Source organism: Lemur catta, chromosome 14 (genome assembly GCF_020740605.2).
Source record: "Lemur catta isolate mLemCat1 chromosome 14, mLemCat1.pri, whole genome shotgun sequence".
In the NCBI taxonomy this organism is placed as follows: domain Eukaryota; kingdom Metazoa; phylum Chordata; class Mammalia; order Primates; family Lemuridae; genus Lemur; species Lemur catta.
In genome coordinates, this window is record NC_059141.1 from 50,088,983 (window position 1) to 50,109,294 (window position 20,312).

Below are 20,312 nucleotides of genomic sequence, written 5' to 3' on the forward strand. Positions count from 1 at the left end.
GATTGTGGCAGTCATTTCACAATGTATACATATACCAATATATCACATTGTATGCTTTAAATATATGTAATTTATATTTGTCAATTATACCTCAGTAAAGCTAGAAAAAATACAAGATCATTCCATCTGCAAATAGTGATAGCTTTACTTCCTCCTTTGTGATCTGAATGTATTTTATATAATTTTATTGATTCCCATAACTTGTATTTATTTTGTTTTGTTTTGTTTTTGAGACAGGTTCTCTCTCTGTCACCCTGGGTAGAGTGCAGTGGTGTTATCATAGCTCACTGCAACCTCAAACTCTTGGGCTCAAGTGATTCTCCTGTCTCAGCCTCCGAGTAGCTGGGACTATAGGCACATGCCACCACTGCCTAGCTAATTTTTTTCTATTTTTTGTAGAGACGGGATCTCGCTCTTGCTCAGGCTGGTCTCAAATTCCTTAGCTCAAGCAATCCTCCCACCTCGGCCTCTTAGAGTGCTAGGATTATAGGCATGAACCACCACACCTGGCCTCAAATAACTTTTTAAAACATTAATACCATTTTTTTGTTTAAAATAATATTTCCAAGCCAGGCACAATGGTACACACCATTAGTTGAGGCAAGAAAATCCCTTCAGCCCAGGAATTCAAGGCCAGCCTGGGCAATCTAGTGAGACCTTGTTTCTAAAAAAGAAATAATAATCATATTTCCTCTGATCTTTTTGCAGAATCTTCTAAAAAAAATGTTAATGATATCACATGGAGGGGTGTGTGTGTGTGTGTAGCAGTACTAGAACCACCAGATCATTTCTGCAGAATAGCTTTGGTTATATTGCTGTTTCATAAACTAGGATTTGACAGCATCTGCAAATCAAAAGACGTATGATTTGAAGTCATCATTTATTATAAAATATAAAATTAATAACCTCCTCTTTATTTTTGCATATTTTTAAAGCCCAACTAAAGACAATAGAATTACTTTAAACAACAGTTTTATAGCATGAATCATTATCTGTGTTAAAATTATAGGGTGTACAAAATAGAATGGTTCAGAGTAGTGGTGGCAAAGGGAAATGTAACCTAGTGATTAAAAAAAAAAAAGAAAAAATGTTTCTTAAGTGATTTCAGGCCATTGGCTGGGATGTTTAGTCTCCATATATTCTATGCCTCATTATCCTTGGCAGTGGTGCAAATTATACATCCATGTCTGACATCCAAAAATACATGTGGCTTTGAGATATATGATGTTTTGCCTTTTTTTTTTTTTTTGGTAAAGAAATACATTCATTTAATTTTGTACTAGGTTCGTAGGGGGAAATATCTGGCTAGCCATCCTTTTTTTCAAAAATTTTTTAATTGATATATAAAATTGTATATGTTTATCATGTACAATGTGATTTATGAAGCATATGCAGTTGGCCCTCCATATCCAGGAGTTCCACATCGAAGATTCAACCAACCAGCCACTGACCAAAAATACTGTATTCTCGCAATGAGAAAGTCGAGAACATGAAGAGCTGACTTTAAGCATCCTTGGGTCCCACAGTGCCCACTGTGGGCCTTGAGCATCTGTGAATTTGGGTATCTGTAGGGGTCCTGGAACCAATCCCCCGTGGATACTGAGGGACAACTGTATACATAGTAGAATGGTTAAATCTTGCTGATTAACACATGCATTATCTCACATACAGTTGACCTTTGAACAACACAGGTTTGAACTGCCTGGGGCCACTTATACATGGATTTTTTTCAATAAATATATTGGAAAAATTTTTGGAAATTGCAACATTTGAAAAAACTCACAGATCTGAATGATGTAGTCTAAAAATATTGAAAGAATTAAGAAAAAACATAAAATATATGTAGACTCTAGTCTATTTAATCATTTACTACCATAAAATATACACAAATCTATTTAAAAAGTTAAAATTTATCAAAACTTACACACACAAACACAGACCATATATAGCACCATTTGAAAGAAATGCAAACAAATGAATAGATGCCTTTTTGTTTTGTTCTGTTTTATTAAGCAGACAAAGACTTGTTTTATTTGAATGATTGTTCTGTTATCACCGAGGCCACTGTGTGCAGACAAGAAAGGGGGAGCTTTATTTCTTGGCCTGTTCCTCTTTAGACAGAGTCTTGATGCTCTCATTCTTCTTGGCCTAGAGACACTCTTCATGGCGCTTGCCTGCTTCCTTGGTCCTGGACCTGAAGGCCTCAGCCTGGTCAGCCAGGAGCTTCTTGCAGGCTTTGTCTGCCTTCAGCTTATGTTCCATGAGAATCTGCTTGTTTCTGAACACATTGCCCTTCACCTTAAGGTACAGACTGTGATACATGTGGTGGTCAATCTTCCTAGAGTCACAGTATCTTCTGCAGCTGGCACAGAATCCTCATCTTCCTCATCCAGTTACCTTCTCAGGCATTTGCACACTGGCTGTACCCTTTCGCTTACCCACGCCCACATCCCTGCCTTCCAATGGGCCACGGTGTTTTTCCAACATCTAGCCCAGGAATGGACAGTCACAGGCTTGCAGATGATCAGCCTATCTTTGATCAGCTTCCAGTTCTGCTGATAGGTGTTGCCATTGGTGATATCACTGGCCTTATTGGGGTCCAACCAGACTTTCTTTTTGCTGCAGTGGCAGACACTGGAGGCAAGCCTCCTCTGAAGCCTTAGCATACTCAAGGTTCCAGCCACAGCAACAAAAGGAAAGATGCAATTTTAAATCATAACTGCATAAAATTAATGTAGTACATACTGTACTACTGTAATAATTCCGTAGCCACCCCCTGTTGTTTTTTCTGTGAGCTCAAGTGTTGTATCTGCTTAAAATGCTGTGTAACACTAATCATCTCCATGTGAGTAGTTGATCTCTCCAGTAAGTTTCATAACACAGTAAAAAGTGATCTCTTGCAGTTCTGGAGTATTTTTTAGCATGTTTAGTGAAATACTGTAAACCTTGAGTAGTGCCATGGGACACATACAAAGTGCCACTAGTTATGCTGGAAATGCTCCCAAGAACCAAGAAAAGTCATGACATTACAAGAAAAAGTTGAATTATTTGATATGTACCATAGATTGAGGTCTGCAGCTGTCATTGCCCACCATTTCAGACAAATGATTCATCTTATAAATAGGTGATGTAAACTTACAGTATTGATAAATACAGTACATTACTGTAAATGTATATTTTCTCTTCCTTATGATTTCCTAAGAGCATTTTCTTTTTTCTAGCTTACTTTATTGTAAGAATACAGTATATAATACATATAACACAAAAAATATGTGTTAATAACTGTTTATGTTGTCAGTAAGGCTTCTAGTCAACAGGCTAATGACAGTTAAGTTTTGGGGGAGTCAAAAGTTATTATGGATTTTTGACTGTACAAGGAGGTCAGCTCTCCTTACCTCTGCATTTTTCAAGGGCCAACTGTAGTTATTTTTGTTCTGAGAACACATAACATCTACTCTGTTAGCATTTTTTAAGAATACAGTGTATCATTATTAAGTATAGCTACCATGCTGTACAATAGATCTCTTGAATTTATTTCTCCTAACTATAAATATTCTCTGACCAGCATCTCCCCAACTGCCTTCCCCCAACCACCCCAGCCTCTGGTAATCATCATTCTACTTTCTACTTCTATGAGATCAACTTTGTTAGATTCCACATGGAAGTTCCTCAAAAAATTAAAAATAGAGCCGGGCGTGGTGGCTCACGCCTGTAATCCTAGCACTCTGGGAGGCCAAGGCGGGCAGATCGCTCGAGGTCAGGAGTTCGAGACCAGCCTCAGCAAGAGTGAGACCCCCGTCTACTAAAAATAGAAAGAAATTATCTGGCCAACTAAAATATATATATAGAAAAAATTAGCCGGGCATGGTGGCACATGCCTGTAGTCCCAGCTACTCAGGAGGCTGAGGCAGGAGGATGGCTTGAGCCCAGGAGTTTGAGGTTTCTGTGAGTGAGGCTGATGCCACAGCACTCACTCTAGCCCGGGCAACAGAGCGAGACTCTGTCTCAAAAAAAAAAAAAAAAATAGAACTACCATGTGATCTGGCAATCCTACTACTGGATATATATCCAAAGGAAATGAAATCAATATGTCAAAGAGATATCTGCATTCCCATGTTTATTGCAGCACTATTGACAGTTGCCAAGATACAGAAGCAACCTTAGTGTCCATCAACGGATGAATAAAGAAAATGTGGTATATATGTACAATGAAATACTATTCAGCCATAAAAAAGGAAGGAAATCCTGCCATTTGCAACAACTGGAATGAACTTTGCGCTTGTTTTGACTTCTTTGTCAAATCTGTATAACTTCAGATTTCTTGAGTGTATGTAGATAGATATGTAGGGGACATTGGCCTAGGTTCATGCTAAGTAGCAGGGAAAAGACACATGTGTTTGTTTCCTAGGACTGCCATCCTAGGAATTACCACAAACTTGGTGATTTAAAACAACACAAATTTATTCTCTCACAGTTCTAAAGGCCAGAAATCTGAATTTAAGATGTTGGTAGGGCCACTTCCCTCCAAAGGCTATAGGGGAGAATCCTTTCTTGCCTCTTCCAGCTTCTGGTGTCTCTAAGTGGTCCTTGGCTTGTGGCTGTATCACTCCAGTCTCTGCCTCTGTCTGCACATGGCCTTTACCTGCTTCTCCCTATGTGTCTTTCTTCTGTGTGTCTCTTAAAAGAACACTTGTCATTGGATTTAGGGCCTAACTGGCTAATCCAGGGTGATGTCATCTCAAGATCTTTAACTTAATTATATCTACAAAGACCCTGTTTCCAAATAAGGTCACAGTCACAAGTTCTGGGGGCTAATATGTGAACATATCTTTTTTGGGGCCACCATTCAACCCACTACAGCAACTAAGAATTAAAAATCAACCATATGTAGTCTGCAAAGTAAAACAAAAATAAAAACAAACCAAAAATGTGAATTTAATTTGCTGTGAAAATATTTATATGTATCTGTTTAAAACCTTAATTTTTTTTTTTAGAAACCTAATTATAATCTTTACCTGAGTAACTTCTATTTACCTTTCAAGTCTCAATTCAGGTGTTACTTCCTCATAAAGGCCTTACCTGACTATTGAATATAAATTTTAAAAAACTATATCATTTACAGATTTTACAATTTAAAATTAACCTAAAATCTTATGCCTTCACTATTGTCATCAGTTCCTAACTGTAAATCATGGGTGTGGGCATAAATTTCCACAAATATAGCTAATGAAGTAGAGCAGAGACTATTGACTACAATATTTGGCACATAAATGGGAAGACTTCAATAAATCTTATAAATTGAATTATTCACCAAATATGCAGAAGCTCAAGCATACAAAACCAGGCACCATCCTTAATTCCGTACTCTCTTATTTCTTCAATGAATCCATGCCTTTACCTCCAAAACATATCCTGCATCTGCCTCCTTTTCTCCGTCTTGCCTGCTGCAGCCCTACTGTCTTCACCCTGGTGTCCCCAGGCTAGGCCATGGCCCTTGTGTACTCTCTGACTTCATCAAATAGCACTTTCATTCCAGTTCACTCCACTCCACATTGTTCTTTTTATATTCCAAATATACCAAGCTCACTCTCACCTTAAGGCCTTAGTTCTAGCTGTTCGTTCTACTTCATGTGCTCTTCCCCAGGATCCCCATGTGTTTGGCTCCTTGTAATTCAGGTCTGTTGTGAGTCACTTCCTCAGAAAGAAAGACCTTCCCTTTCTAAAGTAGCTCCATCATCCTGCACTACATTATCCTATTTTTTACTTACACCATTTATATCACTACCTGCTATTTTCTCAAGCAGTTATGTGTTTGCTTATTATCTGTCATCCCTTACTATATAGAATGCTTATCCATCTTGCTCATGGATGGATATACTTGTAAGGGTGTGAATTCATACGTGGGGAACTCACTAGGAGCTCACGGCAGGTGCTAAGAAAGATTTCTCACACAAAGATTAGGATGGAAGGTAGTAAAAAGGTTATTTTGCTTTCTCGAGAAAGAGAAGGAAAATGGCATGGCACTACAAGAAGGAAGGTGGAAAGTGCTGGCAGCTGAGGAAAAGCTGTTTGCGCTTTTAAGGGGTAAAAATGTTTGCTTTTTTTCCTTTGATGCAGACTGATAACAGGAGTAGCTAAAGCGGCTGCGTCTGATTTTTCCTTTTTTTTTTTTCTCCCCTTTTCTCCGTGAGGCTGGCTTTATCAGAGTCCTTGGAATCTGGTTTTGGCAAGACCTAGGAGGGAGCTCACATCCCTGCTGTCTGCTTAGGGCTCTTCAGGGCTGTGAAAATGAACTCTTAGAGATAATGAGAGTCCCAGGTGTTTAATCAAACAAAACAAAGGGGAGAGTTGTGCTGTCAATTTTCTTTTTAAAGGGGAGCTATGAGTTTATTTCTCTTACTTTCTGTGTAGTAGTTTATCTTTCTCTGTTAGCTAGTTTATTAGCAAGGCCACCTTTCAGTACTCCCTACACCTAGAATAATACCTTGGATATAGTAGTGCTTTAGGAAAACTCTCAAACCATGCTTTCTTCTCAACTCCGCAACAGCCAACACAGAAGAAGACTTCTGTGACCAAATGTGGGAGTTTTTCCCACACACCTAGCAGAGGACACAGCTGGGCGTCCTCTAATTCAATTCCAACACTATCTACCTGGAGACTGGGTCAGGTCCCACAGGTTGAGGGCTCAGTCACCAAGACTGACCCCTCCCTCCCACTAATCATGAGTCTAGACCTCCAGAACTTCTGACCAACTGGCTTCAAATTGGGGTTCCCATGACCCCCTCTTTGAGATTGATTAATTTGCTAGAGCAGCTCACAAAACTCAGGGAAACACTTAGGTTTACTAGTTTATCATAAAGGATATTACAAGGATATAGACGAAGAGACGCATAGGGTTAGGTATGGGGAAAAGGGTGTGGAGCTTCCATGCCCTTCCTGGGCACACCACCCTCCAGACACCTCCACATGTTCAGCTATCTGGAAACTCTCCAAACCCAGTCCTCTTGGAATTTTATGTAGGCTTCACAACGTAGGTATGAATGACAACTGGGTAGAAATGTGATTGGACAAGAAGTGCATGATCTAAATCTAGCAAGGCCTTTCTGTTCAGATTCTTCCTGGCCTCTCTGTGCAGTAGTCCTTCCTCCAGGGTATGGGGTAAGATGCTCTTTTGACCCATAATCAGATTAGAGTCCTGCCTTTGGCAGGTGACAGGGACAGGGGAAAATCAGAAAGAGAGATTCTGTTTCCTGAGGCCTAAAGCACCCAACATTATAACAAGGACTATGGGAGTTATGAGCCACGAACCATGGATGAAAACCAATATATATGTATATATGTGTATGTATATATATATATATATATATATATCATAACACCACAAGTAGCCACTCAGTAAATATATGATCAGTGAATGAATGAATGAACATATTGATATATCTGAACAAGACAAAGGATCCTAAGTCAATAAATCTCTACCTTTTATAGTAGACTCAAAGGACACTCATGTCATCAATCCATTGTGTTCTTTAACACAATGGATTCCTTAGACTTGACGTATATTTCACCCTCTTCCATGTTAAAAGGGTGATGATAGCAGTAGTGTTAACTGTTCGTATGCTGGGGTATGCACAGAAAGATTAGCAAGCACTCAGCTATCCTTTCCAAGTCTCTCACTCTGCCAGATGTGCCTTTTTTTTACAGGCCCTCCTTGTACTCTGCCCTTGGCCTATACTTTCCAACCTCCCTGATCCTGACAGCCAGACTAGTGATTTTTTCATTGATCTGAGTTCTATATGAATTATAGGCCTCTCCTTGCTTCACAGAACTATAGAATTTTACTGCTGATATGAATCTTAGGAGAGAGAAAGAAATATGTAGTAGTTAAGAACACAGTCTCTGAAGTCATACTGCCTGGATTGGAATCTTGGCTCTGTCATTTACTAGCTGGGTAGAAACTAAATTCTACTAGCTAGAAACTAAATTCAGAAACTGCCCAAATGTTTTAAAAATAAGGATAGGCCAAGTGCAATGTCTCACACTTGTAGTCCCAGCACTTTGGGAGGCAGAGGTGGGAGGATTGCTTGAAGCCAGGAGTTCAAAACCAGCCTGGGCAACATAGTAAGACCCTGTCTCCACAAAAAAAAAAAAATTTTAAACAAGAGTTCTCTGTTCTGGTTTTGAGAGCTGCCTGATCCACAAATCATTCTTTGGTCACTTAAACTCTGTTAAATTTTTTAATTATTTTAATTAAATAAATTAATTAATTGGTACACTCCTATAGTCATAGCTATTCAGGAGGCTGAGGCAGGAGGATCACTTGAGCCCAAGAGTTCGAGGTTGCAGTGAGCTATGATCATGTCATTGCACTCTAGCCTGGGCAACAGAGTGAGACCCTATCTCTAAAAAAAATAAAATTAAAATAAGGATAAAAGTATAGTTGTCCCTCAGTATCCACGGGGATGGGGGTTGGTTTCAGGACCCCCCATAGTTACCAAAATCTGTGGATGCTCAAGTCCCATACATAAAATGGTGGAGTGTTTGCATATAACCTCTACACATCTTCCCATACCCTTGATTTTTCAATCAAAAAATGTGGAACATTTCACAAATTTACATGTCCTCCTTATGCAGGAGGCATGCTGATCTTCTCTGTGTCGTTCTAATTTTAGTATATGTGCTGCTGAATCAAGCACCATATACAGTTGACCCTTGAACAATTCAGGAGTTAGGGACACCCATATCTGCATAGTCAAAAATCCTACTGTACCTTTTGACTCCCCAAGAACTTACCTGCTAATAGCCTACTGTTGACTAAATGTCTTACCAAGAATATACAGTCAATTAAAGACTTAAATCTAAGACCTGAAACTATGAAACTACTAAAAGAAAACATTGGAGAAATACTTTAGGACATTAGTCTGAGCAAGGACTTTTTCAGTAATACTCCCAAAGCAAAATTGGATAAATGGGATCAGTCACATCAAGCTAAAAAGCTTGTGCACAGCAAAGGAAACAATCAGCAAAGTGAAGAGACAACCCACGGAATGGGGTAAAATATTTGCACTATCTGACAAGGGATTAATAACTAGAATATATAAGGAGCTCCAACAACTCACTAGGGAAAAAAAATCAAATAATCTGATTAAAAAATGGGCAAAAGATCTGAATAGACATTTCTCAGAAGAAGACATACAAATGCCAACAGGTGTATGAAAAAATACTCATCATTAGGAGTCAAAGAAATGCAAATCAAAACTACAATGAGATACCTCACCCCAATTAAAATGGCTTTCTATCAAAAAGGCAATAATGAATACTGGTGAGGATGCAGAGAAAGGGGAACCCTCATACAATGTTGATAGGAATGTAAGTTAGTGCAACCACTAGAGAGAACAGTATGGAGGTTCCTCAAAAAACTAAAAGTAGAACTACCATATGACCCAGCAATCCTACTGCTGGGTATATATTCAGAAGAGAGGAATTCAGTATATCGAAAAGATACATGCACTCCCATGTTTATGGCAGCACTATTCAAAATAGGCAAGATTTGGGATCAACCTAAGTGTCCATCAGCAGATGAATGGATAAAGAAATTGTGGTACATGTGCATAATGGAATATTATATAGCCACAAAAAATGAAATCCTGCCATTTGCAACAACATGTATGGAACTAGAGAACATTTGGTTAAGTGAAATAAGCCAAGCACAGAAAGACAAATCTCAGATGTTCTCATTCATATGTGGGAGCTAAATATGAAAAACAATTGATCTCATGGAGACAGAGAGTAGAATGATGGTTACCAGAGGCTGGGAAGGACAGCAGGGAGGGGGAGGTAAAGTGGAGATGGTTAATGGATTCAAAAATATAGTTAGATAGAATGAACAATATTTGATAGCACAACAAAGTGACTATATTCAATGTTATGCTATATTTTAAAATAACTGAAAGAGTAGAATTGGAATGTTCCTAACACAAAGAAATTTTAAATGCCTAAGGCGATGGATTTCCCTGATTTGATTAATTCACATTATATGCCTGTATCAAAACATCACATGTGCCTTATAGATATAAACAACTGGTATGTACCCATAATAATTAAAAATTATAAAAAAGAATATACAGTCGATTAACACATAGACCAGTATCTACATATATTTTATGCATTCATTACATACCTTTTTCTTAATTTTTTCAATCTTTCTAGGTTATGTGGTTCATCTGTGAATTTTTTCAAATTGTTGCAAAAAATTTTCCAATATATTTATTGAAAAAATCTGCATATAAGTGAACCTACATAGTTGAAGCCCATGTTGCTTAAGGGTCAACTGTACTTAAAAATAATCTCTTGATTACTTATAATACCTAATACAATGTAAATGTTATATAAATAGTTATTGTGCTGTAGTTTTTATTTGTAATGTCTTTATTGTTGTATTGTTACTTTTTATTGTTTTTGTTTTTTCCGAATATTTTTGATGTGTGGTTGGTTGAATCTGCGGATACAGAACCCAAAAATATAGAGGGCCAACTGTACCCACCTCATAGGGTTATTGTGAGGATTAATCTACAGAAAGCACTTAACTTTGTGCCTGTCATGTGGTGAACATTTAGTAAATGTCAGCTGCTTCCATGATAAAGTTGATAATGTAAACAAAATTTAGTGTGGCTCAAACATTTTTCAGCCAGCAGCACAAGTAGATACTGTGCTGGGCACAGGGTTCCACCCTCAAGAAGCTCATGGTCTAAAGGGTGAGAAAGGTAAGTATACAAGCAGTTCCAGTCTGGTGTGATAAATGCTAATTAGATATAAGGGGAACTAGAAGCTTAAAGTGGAGCTTCTGACCCATACTAGGGGTAGGGTAAGAGTGGGGCAGGGGTAGAGACAGGAGTACCTTTTGTGTGGCTTCTGCTCTCAGTCTCAGCTGTCTTCATTTTTTCCCAAAAGGTTAGGACCTTCAGAAATTGGCACCTTTTAGAGGCCCTGGCAATGTCTCTTCCTTGGCTGTTTAGAGCTTACAAACCAGTCTTTAGACATAATTTAGCACAGAATTTCCCAAACAGCATTGGGAAGAAAACCGTATACTGCAGTATGTTGATGGTTCTGTGAGTTTAAAAAAAAAAAGTGTTCCATGGTTCAGGTAAGTTTGGAAAATGCCAGTTATACAGAATTTCTTCCTGCAGCACTGTTCCTGCCAAGTTTTTAATATGCTAATGTTATTTTTAATCTCCAGAAGAGGGATATAGTTCCCAAACTCGATTTACCCCAAAATATCTTTTAATAACTTACAGAGTTAATGTTCTGCTGAACAATTTGAGAGATCCAGGCAGCTGGCAACTGCAGATTTACCATACTAGAGCATGATCCAATTCCTTCAGAGTACAAATGCCAAATTTCATTGAGGCTATTTCTTTAGTTCGGGATGACCCGTGCAAGAATGATAACTCTCGGGTAATAAAGAAGTGTCCTTGGTGAACTCGAACCATTTGAAGAAAGAACCTTTCTCCATGAAATATTGTGTGCTTCCACTATAGGTTGTCTCTTTTATTTAGCACTTAAGACTCATTCTGTTGCTCATTCGTACACATACTGGGCATAAAATTAGATATATCACCTCTCAAGGGCTGTCTGATTGATTTAAGTAGCTTGCTGAAGAAGGTAATGGAAAATTGAACACAACTCCTTTCCCAATGGCTTCCTATGATGAAGAAGTTAAAAATTATTTGAGCAGGAGCTCTAGAATGAGCTACAGCCTGTATAACTCAGAGTATTCCTATTTCTGCCAGGAGAATAAAAGGTTCCAGGTACAGTAAAGCACCTCCGGATATTATAGATTTGGTAAACTTGTGGGTCCAGTTATGTCTCCCATTTCTTAATACTTTGAACTATAATATAGGAAAATAATCACACAAATATAGTCCATGGCCTTTACCGTTCATGCCCCAGCACAATTCTACTTAGATTGAAAATTATAATTTATGAATAATTGTCCTAATTCTTTATAGTCATTCTATATACACAGTTGGCTTTATTGTCTGACAAAACAAGAGAATAAATAGTAAAATCTGTGGCATAAGTCCTACAGGATGCTCTCTGCAACCCCAAATATTTTTTCTGCAATATCAGCCTCATCATCAAATCTCAGTTTCTTTTGTCTCTGAAGTGATATCGATGGCATGGATGACTTCTAGGAACCTTGGTGACTTTCAGGTTCTTTGAGTCTAACAATTTGAATGAGTAAAGGAGCCTCAGTCTTTTGGCATTTAGGACCCTACTAGGTTGTTGGGGGAGTCAGAAATTACCAATGGAATAAAAATTTCTGGCTCACAACAAAGTCATATTCTGCACAGCCATCTCTGACAGACAAGCTGCCACCTGCTCCTAAACCCTAAGAATCCTGTAGCACTGCCCTTTTGAGGACTGTGAGGCCATCACACGTCTGGAACACTGATAGCAACTATCATTTCATAGTAGCTTCTATATGCCACGCACAGCGCTAAGTGCTTTATGTACATTATCTCTCTTAATCTTTAAGACCTGAAAGTTAGGCGGTATTATTCCTATTTTATGGATGAGGAAATATAAAACTAAGCAGCCTTCTCCCGTGGTTACCCCGTTTAAGCAGTGGTAGAACCAGGATCCAAGCTCAGGTCTCTCTAATCCTAAAGTCTATTCTTTCCACACCACCACGTTGCCTCTCAGTATATTCCAAATTTCTGCTGGAGTTTGAAAATCTTTGCTGAAGCACAATCCAGGAAGCAATGCAGGTTCACCATTTGGAACCATGTTCCTCAGTAGCTTAGGGAGGACAAACTCTAGGCTATTTCCTCTGAGTTGGCTTTGGCTAAGAGTTGATCATTCTGAGGGTGAAAATAAAGACCTTTTGGTAAACTATGATGTTTTGGAGATAGCGCCCTTTTCCTGAATGTGAAATATGACATTTTTCCCCTCTAGTTGTCCGTTCAGGAGCAGGTTCTACAGCTCAGATACACTGTGGCATTGATAGTACTTACTTATAGTAACAGGCTCTTAGAGTTATCTAATCCAGCTTCTTATGCCACATAGGGACATCTTAGTAGACACATCTGTGTTATTCACTTTTTGAATCATATTACATTTCAGTGAAGAAACCAATGCACAAAAGCAAAACAGAAAAAAACTAAGCTTTGTCCATTTCTCAACATGGGAATACAGAATGCAGGTCTGTCTTCTAAGGATGAAGACGTTGTTCAGCGCCTCCGCTCATTGGTGTGTCACAGTTCCATTGTACTTGTAGATACTGTAATATCATCTAGCATTTATTGAGAGTTAACTGTATGCAAGAAATTGTGCTAAGCATAAATTTTGGTTTTAAACTCAAACCTGAGTTTGAGTCCCTGCTACTCACTAGTTTTGTGACCTTGAATAAATCCCTTAAGTTCTCAAAGCTTCAGTTTCTTGATCTATAGAACGTTGATAATAGAATACTAGTTTCAGGGTTATCGAGAATTAAAAGAGATGATACTATATTAATATATTAGATTGACATTACAACTGTACCCAGCTGCATGTTCTGGTTTTCAACTCCTAGGTGCTGAATTTCATCTGCCTCCTTATCTTAATAAGGGGCTGATAGACTGGAAGCAACATATCCTAATATGGCAATATCATAAAAAGTTATTTTTTTAAAAAAGATCACCCTTAAAGGAGGGGGGACCAAATGAGGCTGGCTTTTATTCTCTGAGGAAGTTAATATCTACTACTTTTTTTGTCACTTTGAGATTTTTATTAGAAATTCTAAGTTGTTTGTACTTATCTAATGAGTATTGAAGCTTTTAGCTTCTCCTAAGTTTCATAATTCATCTAAAAATTCTTGGGGTCATTGCCTTCAGGAAACCTTTCTTATTTAAGTTCTCTATTCCTAGGAATATCTAACTCCTATTGCTATTCCTAGTATCCTCAGTATTCAAGAGGAGTTTTCTACTAGCCTGTAAATTCTCAAAGACATGAACCATGTTTTCCATGTCTTTGTGTCCTACTCAGAGCCTAGAACAATTCTTTATATAAGTAGATGTTCAGTTAATGTGGAATAAATCAGTAAACTAATTCTAAACCTGGCCAGATCCTGCAAGGGATGGTGAAATACTCTAATTAAAGAGCCTAGGGTAAAAACGGGGAGAGTGCTAGGACTGTAGTCCCTTCCTATGTCATGAATTTCCTTTGATGCCTTGAGCAGGTCACTTCTCTGACCCTCTGGTTGGAGTTATATTGAGTATCTCTAAGGGTTCTTCCAGATTTAAAATTCTGTGACTGTAACTAAATCTTCTTTTTACAGAATGTAGTAATGTTTTAAGGGACATGTTATGGCCTAAAGTTATATCCAAATCTATGGCCAGAGACTGTCAGCCCAACCTGTCTATGTGAAATCTATGTAATTACCAAAATAAGGTGACAGTTTTAATTTATTTTCTTGTTAAGAAATTTAAAACTTAATTAGACCTTGTCTAGTGCCTCTATAATATATAATGTTTGGAGTTCGGTATAGTTGTTGCAGAAGAGTAACAGTTCTGTAAAATGCACCTAAAAAATGAATGAAGCTATATATAAAGTATGATTTGAAAAACCCGAAAAGGGCATGCCCAATCATAAATATCTTCCTTACTGGCCAGCTCTGTTAGCTTTCTATTGCTGCATGACAAATAACTGCAAATTTAGCAGCTTAAAACAACACCTATATGTTACCTCAGTTTCTGTAAGTCAGAGCCTGGGTACAGCATAGGTGGGTTCTCTGCTCAGCATCTTAACCAGGATGAAATCAAGCCATCAGTGGGAGGTGGGGACCTGCATTTTCATCCAGAGTTCAGGGTCCTCTTCCAAGCTCATTTAGGTCATTGGCAAATTCAGTTCCTTTCAGTTGTAAGACCAAGGTCCCCTTTTTCTTGGGGGCTATTGGCCAGACATTGCTCTCAGCAGGCCACAGCAGCTCCTTGCCATGTGGCCCTCTCACAACATGGCAGCTCTCTTCTTCAAAGCCAACGGGAGAATCTCTCCCTCAGTCTGCTAAGATGGATTCTTATATAACGTAGTCATGGGAGTGACTATCCAGTCACCTTTTCCATGAACAGTAATTTAATCACGGGAGTGATATTCTGTCACATTCACAGGTTCTGCCCATACTTAAGAAGAGGGGATTACATGGGGCATGTGGACCAGAGGGTGGGAATATTGGGGGTACCACATCAGAATTCTGCCCACCACACCAGCCACCATTCCAGAAATCTTCACCTTTAGTTTTATTGTTTGAGGGCTTCTGAAGCTATGAACGTTTTAACTGATTTAAGCCATTATGTCATCTTAAAAAAAATATCATGACAGTCACAAAATTTTAGGACTGGAAAGGAGGTTAAAAATCATTTTGTTGGCCGGGCGCGGTGGCTCACGCCTGTAATCATAGCACTCTGGGAGGCTGAGGCAGGTGGATCGCTCAAGGTCAGGAGTTCGAGACCAGCCTGAGCAAGAGCGAGACCCCCGTCTCTACTAGAAAAATAGAAAGAAATTATCTGGCCAACTAAAATATATATAGAAAAAATTAGCCGGGCATGGTGGCGCATGCCTGTAGTCCCAGCTACTCAGGAGGCTGAGGCAGTAGGATCGCTTAAGCCCAGGAGTTTGAGGTTGCTGTGAGCTAGGCTGACGCCACGGCACTCACTCTAGCCCGGGCAACAAAGCGAGACTGTCTCAAAAACAAAAAAAAAAGAAAAAAAAATCATTTTGTTTAAGCCATTACTTTATTGGTTTTAACCTACATGAAGGAAAATGACTTGCTTAAATCACAGCTAGTGTGACACAAAACCGAGAGCAGAAATTCAGGTTCAGTGATTTCCCAGTGTTCTCTTTAGTACACTGGCACCTACTGCTGCTAGAAGGACCTAAAGAATTGCTTTTCTGTGATGGCAGAAATAGAAGGAAATTCACAGCAGGAATGTAGGGGAGAGCATCCCCCAGACAGCCAAGACATAGCATGAAGGCAGGAGGCAGGAATGTCACAAAGATGTATGAGGAAGAGATTATGAAGGGAAAAAGCTCCTATTTTATAAATTCTTTTAAAATTTGTGGGAGGCAAACCCCTGCACTTCAGTTCATCATTGCATTTTGTAAAAACATTTATATGTGAAGAGGAGTGCTGGCCAGGATTCCATTCATTTAAGAAAACGTCATCAATGTTTAAAGTAAAATTATTCATGATGTGGGCAAGGAAGCTCAAAATCTGAAATAAATGTTTGCTTTATGAGGCATTTTTTCTGCAGAGACCTGGTTTCCTTTCCCAAATTTAAAGTCACTTAGCAATTCTAAAGATTGGTTCTGGCTTAACTACATCCTTTGAATATATTATAATTTAGTAAAATTATATCAGCGCCGCAATGAGGAGGAGACCTGTGGGATTCATGACTACCATTGGGAGAGACAGGAGAGTGAGGGTAGGATAAACTGCCAAAACATCCACCTAAATAGATAAGTAAGGACAAAGTCAGCCAACATGACACCCCACTGGGAAAAAGATCAGAAAGTAACAGTGACAAGAATCACACCAATATTGGGAAAGTATAGAGATTAGTATTTATTATAAGCACTGCTTCTTTGGAAGCTTCAAGGTTTACTACCTTTAAAAGCCTCTGAAGTTTAATACTCACTTGTAAAGGTGAGTATTTAGTCTTTCATACAATTTCAACAAACTGAATTTAAATACATCAGTTAACTCTCACTTTAGCCATCAGAGATTCAGGCTCTGTTGAAGCTGACAATGTGGACTACCAAGGAAGTAATTTTAGAAAGAGGGAAAAAACAATGCTTTTCTTCAAGACTGAAATTAGAATAAATGAGAAACTGGTTAGGTAAATAAATTATTATACAGCCTATCAGTGGAATACTATGCAGCTGTTAAAGGAAGCTGTTCGTGTACTGACACGGAATTATTTCTAAGATATATTGTTAAATGAGTAAAAAAACTAGTACACCACCATTTTTGTGGGAAAAGGGAAGAAGTAAAGAATAAGTATTTGCTTTTATATCTATGAAATATTTCTGGAGAAACTGGCGATATTTGCTGCCTTTGGATGACTAGGTGATGGGGGTAAAGTTGGGAGGGAGATGTCAACCTTTTTGTACTGTTTGCATTTTGAAACACATGAATGTATTACTTAATGAAAACTAGTTTTTAAAATAAAGTTACCAAGCCTAGCAAAAGTGAGACCCCTTCTCTACAAAAAATAGAAAAATTAGCCAGGCATGGTGGCACGTGCCTGTAGTCCCAGCTGCTTGGGAGGCTGAGGCAGGAGAATTGCTCAAGCCTAGGAGTTTGAGGAGTATGATGATGCCAGTGCACTCTAGCCAGGGAGACAGAGCAACATCCTGTCTCTAAATAAATAAATAAAGTTAAGAGAATAAATATTTAAAGAGTGGGAAAGGGAAAAGCAAGTTAATATGGTAAATCGGTCTCCAAATAAGACCTGGCCTTGTTTTAAAGGGTTTTTTTGCAAGGAGACTTGACTGGCCCTCTGTAAAATCTCTCCTGATGCACTCATCCCCCTCTGCACCTTCTGTTCTAACTCTCTGGTCAGGCTTTAGCACCCCTTCCTGCTTTCAATAGTATTCAAGCTGACACCCCCACCTCACATCACCCACTACCATACGTGCACAAATCTGGCACAGTCTGTCTCTTTTCTCCTTTAGAATTCAGATCCAAAATGTACCTCTTACCAAATACACACTATTCCATTATAACCCATATTTGTGTGTTATATTTCTGATATTTTTCTGTGTATTTCTCCAGCTGAATGATAAGTATAGTCTCCTCCACTAAACTATGGTTGCCTCTGGGTGCATCAGCTGAAATCATTGACTGCCTAATGGTGCTTGTCAAAGTGCTTGCTTTTGTGGACAGGGTGTGATGAGGATTTTTAAGAAACCCAGATAAAATACTGGATAATGGCAATAAATCTTACTGCCAGATCAGTTCATACCACAGTAAGCATGTAAGCCCATTGAAACAGTCATCTGGGATGATTCTCTTAGGCTCAGAAGACCTGACTACTGTCCAGGTTTTCTCTGTGGTGTATACTGGAAATTAGCAACCATCATCTCTGACAGGCAGGCAGCCTGAGTATACAGAGGGGGCCAGCCTGCCTACAGCTCAAATGCACCTGCAGAACAAGGAATTGTGATCATTATTAGTATACTGCATTGCTCTTGGTTCCTTAAATTGCTAGTTCTCCTAAATGTCCTTTCCCCTCCCCCCACCCTAGAGTCAGGTTGAAATTTGTGTGTTGTATTAGCAAAAGTATCTTGGAAGAAGATACAAAAGACCGGACAAATGCCCCTTAAGGAAATATCCTTCCCCTTGTTCCACCCAAAACCATCTAGGGATGGACTTAAGAAAACAAGACATTGCATCACAAGCCTTTCCTGGACTGAAGCAGAACTGTCTCCCCTCACTTAACCTTGGCAGTCACAGGCCAACTTCTGATTTTATTCGCTGCAGGATTTTCTCCAATAAGGCAGGAATAATCACATGACCACACGGCTAGAGACTGTCAGCCCAATTTATCAGGTCACTTTTCCAAACACCTTTGCATTGGGAAGAGACAGGCAGCTGCTAACTGGGTAATGCTGCCCAAAGCTATATCTAGGCATCAGAGGCAGTTGTGGAGAAAACTCCCAGGCCACCTTTTTACATGTGCTTCTCCTTGGATTACTATTTAATACACTTTTTAAGTTGTCCCTAAAATCGTCAGTATGAGTTCCTAGGGAATGCTCAAGGTCTTCCACTGTACAGGGCAGTCAGGTCCATGGTCAAGCTACAATCCTGGCTCCTCACAACTCTCAGCTGTTCAGTTATTCATCCCTGAGTATTCCCCAGTTTGGTTCTTCTTTTATCTGAGCTCTTTGTCTTTAGAGTGGAGGAACTGATATTGTCCATATAAGGAAGGGATCAAAGTAGATCCAGTAAGTATAGGAAAGAGCACTGGGCTAAATTCTAGACCCAGCTCTGTTACCATCTAGCTTTATGACCCTGGGCAAGTTAAGTTCTCTAGATTTTGTATTTCCTCTGAAGTTTCTTCCAGTTCTAAGATTCTCTGATTCTAAGCAGACATTTGGGCTCCTATCACTCCAGAACTCTTTTGTTTATTTTTTGTGGTGAATAGTTTTATGTAATGTAGCTTCTGATATTATATCACACCAACTCAGTATGTTTTTTTCTACTTTTGAAATGTCCAGTCATAGACAATGCCAGAGAGTAAATTGGGGACCTGATGCAACTCAGATTCTGCCTAGACTTTTCAAAAAGCCAGATGGTACAAGATTTTTGAGTGCCAATTAAGCCTGCTTCAAATTCTCTGCCACCCCAATCTAACAGAAATCACCCAATCACATGTCAACCAATTGTTCAGGCAGCTGGGCCAGATTTGTACAAAAGGCATACATAGGCTTTGGAAACCTAGGCCTTCTCTGGGGTGCCTTCACTCCGTGGGGACATCCTTCAGATTAGGAACTGGAATCCCAACCATCGGTCAGCGTCATCAAATACGGGGGGCCAAAATTCCAGTACCAACAACTGGTCTGCTTAGCAAAGTCAAGATCTGAGGGGGAACGTGTTCTCCTTGCTAGCATTTAATTATGACTTTGTGATTCAGAGATACTGGAAGCAAATATGAATGAGCCAACTCTCAGGACCAGCTGTCAAACGCGTGGCTTGTAATCTGCTGTCATCCCATCCCAAGTGCTCCCGGTTTGACAGCTCACCAGCTAGTTAAATGTTTGTTTCCTCCACTGCTCTGACTCATATCCTTGGGCTGTGAAAGGGCACCACAGCTAGGCTACTTGCTGGCTGGTAACATCCCAGGGGTTTGAGTTATAATGACTTAGCAGCCCTGGTTCTCCTCCTATAGTACAAAGGACACCAAAGCCCTCTCCTTGTGAGATGGAACATAATCTAAAACTGTTCTGTGAAGAGATAGCATTTGTAATGAGGCATTCTTGCAGGCGGGCTCCAGAAGTCCGTATTCTGCAACCACTTAATACCGCTTTAATGAGCTTCTCACTGGAAATTGTCAAGAGCTCTCACTGACATCCTTGAATATTATTTAGTTAACGGTTCATTTAGAGGAAAGGGCAACATCTTCATAGGGAGAAGGATGAGTACTTGGAATATCAAGACAGCTGGCAAGAGGCACACTGCCCTGAGAGAATGAAGAACTGGGAAAGAGAAAAGGAAAATAGTTATCAGTTATATTAATAGCAGTTAGAAGTATGAGATTAATATGAAATGTAGA

At 39.2% G+C, this 20,312-nt stretch overlaps 1 protein-coding gene, 1 non-coding gene and 1 pseudogene across 3 annotated transcripts in view; 1 reads left to right on the forward strand and 2 right to left on the reverse strand.

Annotated features, from left to right (window-relative positions):
- MICU1 (mitochondrial calcium uptake 1) overlaps window positions 1–20,312 on the forward strand; it is a 238,307-nt gene that overhangs the window by 211,730 nt on the left and 6,265 nt on the right. The window lies entirely within an intron of this gene.
- LOC123650369 lies at window positions 2,063–2,728 on the reverse strand (annotated as a pseudogene).
- LOC123650472 lies at window positions 8,590–8,696 on the reverse strand. The gene has a single exon (XR_006739348.1). It is a non-coding gene; the product is annotated as a U6 spliceosomal RNA (small nuclear RNA).